Consider the following 13460-nt stretch of genomic DNA (forward strand, 5'->3'; position numbering starts at 1 on the left):
ATCACCTCCCCCAGTATCCCTCCTTCTTCCCTTCCTCCCATGGTCCACTCTCCTCTCCTATCAGATGCCTTTTCTCCAGCCCTTTGCCTTTTTCACCTACCTGGCTTCATCTATCATCTTCTAGCTTGTCCTCCTCCCCCTCCCTCCATCTTTTTATTCTGGCACCTTCCCACTTCCTTTCCAGTCCTAATGAAGAGGCCTGGCCTAAAAAGTTGACTGTTTATTTATTTTAATAGATATTGCCTGACCTGTTGAGTTCCTCCAATATTTTGTGTGTTGCTCTAGATCTCCAGCATCTCGTGTTTATGTATGACACAGTTGCCTGGAATGATGCAATGACATGAAAAGATCTTTGAGATCCATTGTGACTTTAATTCTCACAGATTGGGCATAGCATTGCAGCTGAATTTCTATCTCCAGAAGGTAATACAACATCAAACACCTCCTTAGAGAACCTTGGCTTCAGGGCAAATTTCACCTCTAGTTAGGGTTACTTACAATCTCTGCCTACTGAAGGTTCTCAAAGGATAGGTTCTTCTTGTTATCTCTGTAAATGTAGCTTGGTCTTCAAGACCTTTCCTCATACAGCCTCTCAAACTGGAAGCTTACAGGAAAATGGAATCAAAGGCTATTATCTACTGGAAGTGTTCTAGTCCAACTTAGTATCAGACGTGGTTTCACTCTCTAAATTGTTTCTACAGTAGTCTTGTTCTTGAAATTGGCAAGTCCGTCATATTGAGAATGTGAAGAGGGTAAGGGGTATGTGTAGAAGGGGTGGGTGAGGGGTAAGTGTAGCAAAATATGTAGACAGGACCAGGGAGAGGATATGTCATTGGGTAAGTGTAGGAGGACAGGGAAGATGTAGCTAAAATAAGATGCCAGACAGCATGTGGCAACCACAAAGAAGAGGAACCTTGCAACCACAAGACAATGTGTTCGACAAAGTATTTTGAGCTATATACCTATTTTGAGTGTTTTGCTTGCATCCATACCCATTCCAAGTATTACGCTTGCATCTATGCTTATTCCAAGTATTTCACGTGCTTAGCTATGCAATAGCCAATCAATTGATGAATTTGAATCGGTAACCATATTTGCGAACGTAGTACCCTGTTTTTGGGTATAAGTATGACCTTTGTAAACTGACAAATTGGGAGTTGGCTACCTTACGCCCGAAGTGCGTGGGACTGCGAACTCCTCTCTGAATAAAAACCGCTTCAGAGGTAATTTCGTGTCTCTGGTGTTTTTCCTCAACTGAGCAGGTTAATAATTTCAGGTTGACAATATGAGGGGAGGCTGGGTTGATGTAGGTCATATTGACTACAGCTTCGAAGAATTGAAAAAAAATGAAATTCTGACCAATGAAGATTAAATGGAGGTAGAAGAAATATTTTGCTTGGCTGGGGAGTCAAAAATGCAGTAGTAAAATACAAGGTAAAGTGAGATATTATCTCAGCAAGACTGAAATGATGAGAGCTTTCATCATACCTATGAAATTCTCTACCAGGTATGGTGAAGGATAAATCCCTGAATGTATTTAAGAAGACTGTCAGAGTTCTAGATACAGAAGGTACCATGGGGTACAGGATGTTGTGAGAATATGGTATCAACCATAACACAACAGTGATAGTCTAGGGACTAACTTAAAAAGCAGAACCAAAAAGGTGGTGATCTCTGGATTACTATTTGAGCCACATGCAAATTGGCAAAGGGTCAAGAAGATTAGAGAGTTAAATGTGTGGCTCAAGGTTTGGTAAAGGAAAAATGGGTTTGAATTCATGGGAAATTGGCACCAGTATTGGGGTAGGAGGGAGCTGTTCATTTGGGACGGGCTCCACCTGAACTGTGATGGGACCTGGATCCTAGTGAATTGCATACTAAAGCTGTGGATAGGGCTTTAAACTAAACAGTAGTGGGGTGGGTTCAACAGATTGGAGAAGTATGGATAAAGTAAAAAAGAAAAGAATGGATAAAGATAAAGTAAAAGCGAAAGATAAAAAAAGAGTAAGAGTGGAGTGAAGAAAAGTCAAGTGCAAAAGAGTAAAAGATTAGTGCAAGAGCACTTTATCTGAATGCCCGTAGTATTCAAAACAAGGTCAGTGAACTTGTGGCACAACTCAATACGAAAGGGCCGTGATTTAGTGGCCATTACAGAGATGTGGTTGTAGGGTGGAGAGGATTGAGAATTAAATATCCAAGGATATCAGAATATACGGAAGGCTAGGCAGGAAGGTAAGGTAGCGCTCTTAATTAAAGATGAGATCAGAGTGATAGTGAGAGATGATATAAGATCTAAGGAGCAGAATGTTGAATTAATCTGCGTAGAGATTAGGAATAGTAAAGGGAAAAAAAATCACTGGTGGGAGTCACCTATCGGCCAACAAATAATAACATTACGGTGGCAAAGGCAATAAACAGAAAAATATCTGAGGCAAGTAAGAATGGAACAGCAGTTATCATGGGGGACTTTAACTTGCACATCGATTGGATGAATCAAGTTTGTCGAGGCAGTCTTCAGGAGGACTTCATAAAATGTATCCATGATGGCTTTCTTGAACAGCACGTTACTGAACCTACAAGGGAATGTGCCATCTTAGATCTGGTCCTGTGCAACGAGACAGGTAAAATTAATGATCTTGTAGTTAGGGATCCTCTTGGAAAGAGTGATCACAGTATGGTTAAGTTTTTCATACAAATGGAGGGTGCAATAGTTTGATCTAAAATGAATGTGTTATGCCTAAACAACGGAGACTACAATGGGATGAGGGAGGATTTGGCTAGTGTAGACTGGGAACACAGGCTATATGATGGGACGATTGAAGAACAGTGGAGGACTTTCAAAGAGATTTTTCACGGTGCTCACCAGAAGTATATTTCATTTACAAGCAAGGTCAGTAAGGGTGGGGAGAGTCAGCCTTGGATAACGAAGGAAATAAAAGAAGACATCAAATTAAAAGAATGTGCATACAAACTTGCCAAGAGTAGTGGGAAACTGGAAGATTGGGAAAACTTTAAAAGCAACAAAGAGCCATAAAACGAGCAATAAAGAAAGAGAAGATACAATATGAAAATAAACTAGCACAAAATATTAAAACAGATATTAAAAGTTTTTATAATTATATAAAGTGGAAAAGGGTGGCTAAAATGAATGTAGGTCCCTTGGAGGAGGAAAGGGGGGTGTTGATATTGGGTAATGAGGAAATGACAGAGGCTTTGAATGACTATTTTGTGTCAGTCTTCATGGTGGAGGACACATCTAACATGCCAAAGAGAAATGCTATGGATGCAATGGGAGGTGAGGACCTTGATACAATAGCTATCACTAAAGAGATAGTGCTGAGCAAACCTGTGGGCCTAAAGATAGATAAGTCCCCTGGTCCTGGTGGAATTTATCCCAGGGAACTGAAGGAAATGGCAGAAGTTATAATAGAGGATTTGGTGATAATTTACCAAAATTCTCTGGACTCTGAGCAAGTCGCGGCAGATTAGAAGATGGCGAATGTCACACCACTGTTCAAATAAGTGTGTAGACAAAAGGCAAGTAACTGTAGGCTAGTTAGTTCAACATCTGTAATTGGGAAAATGCTTGAAGCTATCATTAAAGAAAAAATAGCGAGACAACTGGAAAGAAATGGATCCATCAGGCAGATGCAGCATGGATTCAGCAAAGGCAGGTCCTGTTTGACAAACTTACTGGAGTTTTTTGAGGATATAATTAGCAAAGTGGATAGAGGAGAATAGATAGACGTTATTTACTTGGATTTCCAGAAGGCATTTGATAGGGTGCCACATAAAAGACTTATCCATAAGATAAGGATGCATAGAGTTGGAGGTGATGTATTAGCATGGATAGAGGATTGGTTAACAGAGCAGAGAGTTGAAATACATGGGTGTTACTCTGGTTGGCAATCAACGGTGTGCAGTGTGCCACAGGGGTTGGTGCTGAGCCCGCAAACTGTTCACGATATACATTAACGATCCAGAAGAGGGGACCGAGTGTACTGTATCTAAGTTGCTGATGACACTAAATTGTGTGGAAAAGCAAATTGTGCAGAAGATACAGAGAGTCTGCAGAGAGACATAGATAGGTTAAGTGAGTGGGCAACAGTCTGGCAGATGGAGTATAATGTGGGTAAATGTGGGGTCATCCACTTTGGAAGGAAAATTGAAAGAGCAGATTATTATTTAAATGGTAAAAAATGGCAGCATGCTGCTGTGCAGAAGGACTTGGGAGTGCTTGTGCATGAATCACAAAAGGTTGGTTTGTAGGAGCAGCAGGCTATCAAGAAGGCAAATCAAATGTTGGCCTTCATTGCTAGAGGGATTGAATTTAAGAGCAGGGAGGAAGTGCTGCAACTGTATATGGTACTGGTGAGGCCGCACCTAGAGTATTGCGTGCAGTTCTGGTCTCTTGACTTGAGGATATACTGGCTTTGGAGGCAGTGCAGAGGAGGTTCACCAGGTTGATTCCAGAGATGAGGGGGCTAGACTATTGAGTCGCCTGGGACTGTACTTGCTGGAATTCAGAAGAATGAGAGGAGATCTTACAGAATCATATAAAATTATGAAAGGGATAGATGGGATAGAGACAGGAAAGTTGTTTCCACTGGCAGGTGAGATCAGAACTAGGGGACATAGCCTCAAGGTTCAGGGGAGTAGATTTAGGATGGAGATGAGGAGGAACTGCTTTTCCCCGAGGGTGGTGAATCAATAGAATTCTCTGCCAAATGAAGCAGTGGTGGCTACCTTAGAAAATATATTTAAGGCAAGGATGTATAGATTTTTGCATAGTAGCGTTATGGGGAAAAGAGAATTAAGGGTTATGGGGAAAAGGCAGGTAGGTGGAGGTGAATCCATGACTTTATTCAATGACAGAGCAGGCGCGACAGGCCAGATGGCCTACTCCTGCTCCTATTTCTTATGTTTTTATGATCATATTGAATAGTGGAGCAAGCTTGGACAATACAGGCTATTTATGCTTCTATTTTATATGCTTTTGCTTCTTCCTTCTCAAACAGTTCACTCATTGCTGCTGATCTTGTGGATCTTTTTTTACATAATAGAATTTTGGGATTGGGGGACAGTGGAGGGGAATGGGGGTGGAGGTTTTCCTGCTGGTTAGGATACATATCTTGTGCAATTGTGTTAGCTGGTGTGTTGGGGTCTAATTTGGCAGGCCTAACATCAAATCAGCTTTGCATGAGGATTATAATCACCAGCTGCCTACTCTGTAATTTTCCATCTTGTGTACCAAACACACATGACTGTGCATTTCAATTTAAAAATATGCACTTTAGCTTTAAAAATAAGGTTCAGAGTCCCACAATTTTGGGTATGTGGCTATTGAATAGTCAAACTTTCATAAATAAAAGACTGATTTCACAATAGAATGCTTACCTTTAAAAAAATGCAATAGCCTAATATTTGGATACAAGGCACTGCGCATCTCCTCATTCCCAGAAGCAAATAACATTGTGCTTCCTGGTCTTATTAGTTACAAAAATTGATACTGCAAAATTTGGTCTAAAGTAGATCAAGTAAACTGAGAAAAAGACTGACTTATCCATTTACAGTAACTTTCAATACTGTACTACCCGTGTGGGTTGTAATAAGCTGCAGTAATTGATTCAACTGTGTATATAAGCAGACAATAAAAAAGCAGATTCAGAATTTATGAGTAGTCCAAAATCTATGTGTATGGAAATTCAACCACAAAGTGCTTTCATAGATGTTGGAATTACAAGCTAGGTGGAATGGAAATGTGACAGGTAGCCGTTTCACAGCCATTTTTATGTTTTTCTGCCAGAACTGGTAAAGGATACTGAACACACCTATCTAAATATGAGATTACCAAAGCAGATGATGGGAATGTCAAAAAAATTGTTTGCTTTATTTTTTACTGCGATGTATCATATTCTAGCTCTGCTGAGATTCAAAGCAGTAGAGAGGTTTCAAAAATAAAAGCATGGCAGTAGACCACAGAGAGCATGCCAGAAAAATAGAAGATTTGGAAATTAACTAAAATAACCATTCTTTCCACTTTACAATGTAGTATTCTTCTCCTCCCAAGTTAACATGATCGTGAGTGTAGCAGTACCCTTGGGAGTCTGCCCACGTAAGTAAGCTCACAATAAGCTGAGAAACTGAAAAGGATACGTTTAATTTCAAGAGCTAAAAATTCCATCTCATAATTCTAGGCTAACTGAAAACTATGATTTCAACACTGGTGAAAAGGCCGTTTACACACTTCGTACTCAGTTAACATCTTTTCTTTGGTCTGGAAGTATGGAAATCAAGTCAAAATCCATCATCACATTAGATTGTCACAATCCACTGCTTTGCCAGTCTCCACTCTTTCCCAGTGCTAATGTTGAGAGGGTTAAGAGTTTCATGCTCCTCGGAGTAATTTGCCAGTCCTGGCCAAACCACATTGCCACTATGGCCACGAAAGCCCACCAAAGCCCTACTTCCTCAGGAAATTAAAGATATCCGACGTGCCCTCATCAACCCTTACCAATTTTTACAGATCCTATCTGCATACATTATGGTTTGGTATGGCAACTGCAAGAAACTGCAGAGTTGTGGACATAACTCAGCACAAATGGAAAACAGCCTGTCCCTCCATGGATTCCATCTGCACTTCTCCACGCCTCAGTAAAGCAGCCAACATAATCAAATATCCTACCCACCAAGAGATTCTCTCTTCTCACCCCTCATCGGGCAGAAGTAACGGCCTGAAAATGTAACATTAGGCTCAAAGACAGCTTTTATCTTGCTGATATAAGAATATTGAATGTTTCCCTGGTATTAGATGAACCATTGATTTCACAATCTACCTAGTATGACCTTGCACATTCCTATCTGTACTGTACTTTTTGTGAAACTGTTACACTTGAATTCTGTTATTATTTTATGTTGTACTACCTCAATATACTGTTATGATGAATTGATCTATATGAATGGTATGCAACACAATTACATTGTACCTTAAATACATGTGACAATAATAAACCAATTTGCTTACCTAGCTAATCAAGTACTTTATCACAGACAATTGACAGCAAGCGTTTACATTAGACAAAAGCCACTTACACCTCATTTCTCTCAGCAAGTTATAAACATTGTACAATAATAAGTTCATCTCTATCACTGTTAGACTGCTAATAAAACTTAGAGATATTGTAAATGTGAAGCAACCCTAAAGCATTTGCTGTAAGCAACATTACTATATAAATCATAGTGCAAGATTTTGTGTAAAGTATTTCGAGTAAAATGAGAAATAGACTAACATATCCATTTACCCTTACTTTCAATAATTTACTACCCATGTGAGTTGTAATAAAACACAGTAATTGATTGAAATACACATATAAGCAGACACTACAAAAGCAGATTCAAAATTTATGACTAGCCCAAAAACCCTTGTGCTTAGAGATTCAGCCACATAATGCTGGTTTCTTTTTATATTTGATTTTATATTTGATTTTATTTTCTGCCTCCCCACTCACAGAATGAAATGCAACCCTGCTCTCTCTCCCCGACATGAACAACCCTTGCATTCCTGATGTAATTTCTATGCCAGAAGTACTATATCATTGTATTGTTATCCCCTTTGTCAGGCCTTCTGATTGAGAATGACTTGCTGCTAGTTCAGTGTGAATGTTGGATTTGCAGACTGCGCCTCCAGTGAAATAGGTGCCTGATGGGTCACTCTGGTCAGTAGCATGACAGCTGCTGTGGTCTTCTCACTATTTCTTCAGGGTTTCTATGTGCTCCCAAGGAAGATATTAAAGGGCCTCAGTGCACTTAGAATCATTATGTGTTGTTGATTCTCATGACTCAATGAACATACTACTTTTTTTTAAAAAAAAAGAGGGACTAAGAATAAACTTCAACAATTTTCCCTGTCCTCCTGGTAATCTCTCACCATAACAGGGCTCTGTGTGGAGTGATTATTTCAGGAGCCGGGCATCTAAAATATAAACAAGGTAATTGGGTGAAATTATTAAGAATCCCAAAGCTATAATGTTGATCTGGGAGACAACACTAACATGGGTTCAGGTGCACTTCATTTGGAACATTTTACAGAGTGTTGAAGGTGCCTCTCCAATTCGTTGAGGTGCCTGTTGCAGGTGGTCTATGTCTTTGAAGCTAACAGGAGAAATGGGTACCATTGCTGCCCAGTAAATCATGAGCATTAAGGTTGGGTCTGAGGTCCTGATCTTTTGCTTAAACGGTTAAACATTGCACTGGTGATTCATTTCCTGTGCATTGTGGAGGAGCTTGAAACATGTCATCCAAACTGCAACTATCAATGAAGACTCTAAAGAAAGCCTATTTCCCCCAACTTTACACTCTATTCTGACTCCTATGAGACGTCCCATACTTACTGTTAGCCATTCTAGTTCCACAAGTCCTCCTAAGTTAATATTCTGAGATTTGATGAAGGCCACAATCACCAACCTCCTGTTTCCATGCCAGTTTCCCCATTAGCATTCTTAATCTTCAACACAATCAAAGGACTTAGTTCCACTTCTCTTCACCCCAAGCCTGACCCATTGAACAAGGCTCCAATCCTTCTCTACAGTACACAGATCACATCCCTCAGTCCCTCTTCCTAGTGACCACAACACAATCTTGAAGTCACCAGCCATCCGAACATCTCCCATCCCACAACCCTACTAATGCATGGGATATCTGTGTTACTTCATGTGGTTGTTAAACCCCTCAACAACACTGTTTTGGGTGCACTAGAATTTTAGGACTTTAAAAGTAGAAGATAAATGTTACAAATCTGTATTCTTAACAGCAGATTTAATCTATTGGGATAGCACAAGATTTTGTCCAAATAATTCCTTAAGGATTGTGGGAATAGTGGATTCACACCTGGGTAGAATTCTTTGCTCGTTTGATCGTTCTAAATTGCCATTTCAGCAGAGGTTGCTGGATAATGATAAGCGGGTTGTCAAACTGGAGCACGGGGTACGAGAATAGCATGATGCACTTCACTTAGTATTTCAGAGATTTGACTGAAGAAATGGATTTCATGTGGTTGACAGTTTGCAACCATACCTAGAATCTTTGATTAAGACTAACAGTGTAATTAAGATCAACATTGCATATGGTTGTCAGAGTATTATTTCCCTTCTTTGCTTCAATATGTAGCTTCCAATTAAGTGAAACTGGCTGCAAAAGAATTCTGTAACATGCAACGTGGGAGTAGCACAACCAGCTGACTGGGGTGTTGCATTAACCAATATCCACTCAGCAATCTTCAATTCCCTTACTAATCCCAATGTTTTTCTTTTTAGTGCTGTTATTGTATTTCCTATGGTTACTGCTGTATTCGGTAACGATTGGAAAAATCAATCAGCAAAAGTCTGCAGTGACTGTAATTGTAGCTGCTTCAATAAAATGACATATCAATATAGCCTATCAAAGGATCACTAGAATTATTCCAAAGCACTTTAAACACAAACAATATAGTTACTTCAAAACACCCCTGCAAAAGCACATTATAGGTAGTGTAGAGGTTGAGGCAACTCAAAGCAGTTTAGGTAATTAAATATGGGAATGAGTCCTAGGAAAGGGTGCAGATGCAGTTAACACCAAGCAATGCAGAATAACTCCTCAGTACTGAACTCATAAGGAGTGCTCCATGGGTTGAAGGCCAGTGATCCTGCTGGACGGATGTCAGGCTGGCAAGTGCTGCGGGCAAAGACTAGTGAGGACATGGGCTGGTAACGCTCCCAGACTGGCGAGTCCCCCAGTTCAGCGCACTCGGGAATCGCAGGTCCCTGTGTGTCTGACAGTTTGAGAGTCTACTGGAGGCTGGAAGCCCAGAGGTGTTCTGTCCTGGGGTTGGAGGGCTGTCAATGTTTGTGAGCCAGTGAGTGGATTGGGGGAGGGGGGAGGAAAGAGGCTTGTTTTGCTATTGCTGTTTTGTTGCTGTTCTTGTGTTGTTGTTTTTGTTGTTCTGCTGAACATGTAGACATACTACGTTGGGACGGACCGTGTGGCAACATGTGTGGGCTTCCCCCAGCACATCCTTAGGTTGAGTTGGGTGTTAACATAAATGATGCATTTTACTGAATATTTCAATGTATGTATCTGTGATAAATAAACAAATCTGAAAACTGAATACTCCTCCTCAGCAAGATCCTGACCTCTTCACAATCCTGTTCCAACACAAGTGTTGAAGTTATTTTCCCAGCTGCTAAACACCTCAGCTGGCTGGTGGTGTAGTGGCATCAGCGCTGGACTTTGGAGAGAAGGCTCTCGAGTTTGAATCCAGCCGGCTCCCTTGCACGCTTTCCATCCGTGCTGGGTTGAGCATCGAGCTAGCAACTCGGACTCATAAAAATAAGAAAGCCTGCTAAAAAAAACACCATCAAAATGATGTTCCAATGACTCCACTCGGAGTTAAGGGCTTTCTAAATTCCTCCTGATACAATTAGTGCCAATTGATACATACGGGTACAATAATGTTCAATTTTAATCTTTCACACATAGCTTCTTGACCATTCTTGGATTTCTGAAATTAATGCTGGTATCAATTTCATTACAACAATTTTAGTATCACATCTCCTATCATCTGCAGTAAAGATTCTAGGAATAACAAAACACACTCTTTAATCTGGGATTCTGTCAGAGAAACCAGTTTTTATTGAGCAGATTAATACAGTGAAAATAGTTGGCTAATTGAACTATATGGAAAGAGTGCTTGCTGAGTGTGAGAGTGCGTGAGAGGGAGCAAAAGAGAAGATTGCAGATGTGTGGTTAAGAGTGAGCACTGGCAAGAAGTTCACTCTGAGCTTTTTGAGCAATGCCTGTTTCGTGATACAAGAAAGACTGACAACACTGCTTTCCAAACAGCAGCATTATATAATGCTTTAATACTGAGAAATAAAGCAATTGAAATTCCAGGCCTTTGTCACCATTAAATTGTCTATAAAACTTAACTAAATTGCAAATGCTCAAAGGAAAGAAACCTATTATGAAAACAACCATAGACCATAGAATTAGACCACATGGCCCATTGAGTCTTCTCCACAATTCAATCATGGCTGACTTGCCTTCCTTCTCGACTCCATTCCCCTGCCTTTTCCCCATAACTGCTGACACCTTTATTAATCAAGAACCTATCACCTTCCTCTTTAAATACACCCAATGGCTTGGCTCCATATCTATCTGTGGTAATGAATTCTATGAATTCACCATCATCTGGCCAAAGAAATTACTCATCTCTGTTCCAAAGAGATGTCTTTGTATACTGAATCCTAGATTCTAGACTAGGATTCATGATCCTAGACACCCCCACTCTTGGAAACATGTTCACCCTGTGCAAGCCTGTAAATATTCCATAGGTTTCAATGAGAACTCACTCATTCTACTAAACCTCCAGTGAGTATAGGCCCAGAGCTAACACATGCTCCACATATATTAACACTTTCATTCCCAGGATCATTCTCATGAACCTCACAAGAACCTGTCCTTACCTGGTTAGTTACTGTACATGGAGATCCAATGTCACACCCATATCTCCTAAAAAGGTCTATGAATTGCATCAACATACCAATGGCAGGAAAAGAAGAGAGTCCATTATAACTGTCTCAGTTTAATTAACAATGTATAACAAATGTTAATCTTGTCAATCATGTCTACATCTTGAGAATAAATGTGCTTTTATAATTCCTGAGCTATTAGTGAACACATAGTTTCTCTTTGGGAGACTGGAACATAAAAACAATGAATACAGCCAAGATCTGAAGCACCAGGAGAACAATTTTTGTCTTTCTAATGGTGCATTGACATTGCAGCAACAAATTTTGGAGTACTTCTTGTTTTTAGATTGGAGCAGGCTAGTAAGTATACTGCCTGGAAAAGCTGATGTCCTTAAACATACATTATGAAACAAATATGATCCTAATTAAGTTACAATGGTTAGTAGAACAAAGCTTTCATAAAGCTTGAAATGTTACTTTTTAGAAAATCACATACATGATTTCTCTTTACACTTTGTGGCAGCTGACAAGATGGCAGGACTGTGTGAAACCCCATGGTCAGGTCTCAAATCCAAAGACAGAATGCAAACTCACTTATTTTGGAATTATAAGGGCTCATTTTATAAATATACACTACCTGCGTATAGTTTCTGTCTGAAATTTATTCTACAGATTCATGATGTCTCTTCGGTCTCTTTGGTGATGGTATTTTCATCACATACACTGTGAAGATTACTGGAATTTTTTGAAATAAAAAGTACATTTCCTAATTCCAAATTGTTAATATAAATTATACTCAACAGTTCCATCATTGATCCTTAGGGAGCACCACATCCCACGCTTCTGTACATTAAATAACAAGCCTTTGTCTTTCTGTCCTAAAGCCAGGAAACTATTCATTCTGCTTAGAACAAAAATTCATCAGTAACCGGAGACGAGCGTTGTAGATACACAGTTGGTCAAGCAGAGAGAATGGAAAGAGAAACAGAGCCAATAGATATGTTTAATTACATTTCTGTTAATTTACTCTTGATTTCCAAAAATGAGTGGGTGTAATCTGTCTGGATTAGAGGTATAATTCCAGGACAGTTCAAATCAATTTAGTAATGTACAATCAGATTCAGGGAAAGGGAGAATGTTGAAACTGACAATAACAGTGAACTATATTTTTAAACATAAAGAGCGAGAGAATTTTAGGAACCAGACATCATGGAAACAAAACAGCATGGATTTAAACCTTTTGTCTATTGAATGCCTTTGGGAATTGCATTAATTTTGAGTTTCATTATTTTATTTTAAAAAACGCAGTTATATGTCTGATTTTATGTTTATTTATATATATTTATTATTAATTTACCTATGAATGTTTTTATGTACCTGGATAAACTGATTTTAGGAACTATGAAGAAACAGAAGGAATTGACAATCATCTTAAGTGTTACAATGAAAATGAAGATTTGGAGGATGCAATGCACGCAGGCAGTCCATTGTCTGCATTAGTTGGCTGATATTGTTTATTTACAGTCAATCAAAAGAACACGGCAGTGTACACTGGATTAATTAGGAACTAATACAGTTTTATAGAACTCTAGTAATATTGAATGTGTTCAATTTGATCTATTTTCCATTTAAATACTTAATCTGTTAGTTAAACAATAGTTTATCTTTTTATACATTTATACCTATGAAACTTTGAATAGTTGGGGCAGCCGTTTATTTGGGCCAAAATTTACCGTGCCTGGTGTGTCCCAATTAACCAGAATCCACTGTATATTGTTATTTTTCATTGTTGTCATGGGCTTTTACTGAATTGAAAAGAAGATTTCCCTTTTATAAAGTGCCTTTTGCATGAGCCAAAATATAAGAGTGTTTTTTTTTCTAGTATTATTGTAAATAAGAGAAAACAACATACAAGTTAAAACATGCAGGTTACAAATCCATTCATAAAGCTAACTC

General features: G+C 39.2%; 1 protein-coding gene across 18 annotated transcripts in view; it reads right to left on the reverse strand.

Annotated features, from left to right (window-relative positions):
- The window catches only part of lrrc7 (leucine rich repeat containing 7), a 584278-nt gene that overhangs the window by 302860 nt on the left and 267958 nt on the right, over positions 1-13460 (reverse strand). The window lies entirely within an intron of this gene.

The sequence above is a fragment of the Hemitrygon akajei genome, chromosome 12, assembly GCF_048418815.1.
Source record: "Hemitrygon akajei chromosome 12, sHemAka1.3, whole genome shotgun sequence".
Classification (NCBI taxonomy): domain Eukaryota; kingdom Metazoa; phylum Chordata; class Chondrichthyes; order Myliobatiformes; family Dasyatidae; genus Hemitrygon; species Hemitrygon akajei.